Source organism: Geospiza fortis, unplaced genomic scaffold (assembly GCF_000277835.1).
Source record: "Geospiza fortis unplaced genomic scaffold, GeoFor_1.0 scaffold11, whole genome shotgun sequence".
In the NCBI taxonomy this organism is placed as follows: Eukaryota; Metazoa; Chordata; class Aves; order Passeriformes; family Thraupidae; genus Geospiza; species Geospiza fortis.
The window spans coordinates 14613089-14613774 of NW_005054304.1; the positions used below are offsets into that span (position 1 = coordinate 14613089).

General features: G+C 49.7%; 1 protein-coding gene across 1 annotated transcript in view; it reads right to left on the minus strand.

The window, feature by feature from the left end:
• NPNT (nephronectin) overlaps positions 1-36 on the minus strand; it is a 48744-nt gene extending 48708 nt beyond the window's left edge. The window contains exon 1 of the mRNA XM_031066432.1: positions 28-36. The gene's annotated coding sequence lies outside the window, so the exon portion shown is untranslated. The remainder of the gene's footprint in view (positions 1-27) is intronic.
• Positions 37-686: the final 650 nt, after the last annotated feature.

Genomic DNA, 686 nt, shown 5'->3' on the forward strand with positions numbered 1-686 from the left:
GGGGCCGCCTCCCCCTGGCAGGGGCACCTGGCGAGCGTGGGACACCTGGGGCGGCAGAGAGCGGCAACGAGCCCCCGCTGCTGCGGACAGCGAGGCACGAACCGCGGTCTGGGGGCACTGAGAAGGGTGGGCTTCCTTCTCATGAGCTTTTGTGTCTCGAACTTCCTGAAGGAAGATGGTTACGCCCTCCTCTCGACAAAGCTCCCGTCTAAAGGCAAGATGGTTATGATTTGGCCTTCTTTTACCAACAAAACCTTCCCAACAAGAAAGCTTCTTTTAAACACTTACAAGGTGTATGTGGTTTCTTCTGTCTCAAACACTCCTATTAATAGCTCTCAGGTGTGACACCAGGTGTCCAGCCCTTGTGCAGAAGAACAAGTGACAAGTTTAAACACTAACCACACAGAATGCGATGTGCTTGCACCGCTAGTGACAGCAATGACTGCATCTGTACTCACCACTAACATGTTAAAATACAGCCCTTATTTTTGTTTGGTTTCTATGAACTACAGCTTTAGGACTTACCAAAGGACACTTCTAATAACAGCCTGTCACCAGTTTAGGGTCAGAGTTGTTCTGAGATCTCTCTGATTACAGACAGATGGGGTCAAGCACTGGGACTGGGTTGCAGCGTTTGTTTAAATTGTGCCCACATCAAGGCTAAAGCTCATCAGCTGTTCCTACAA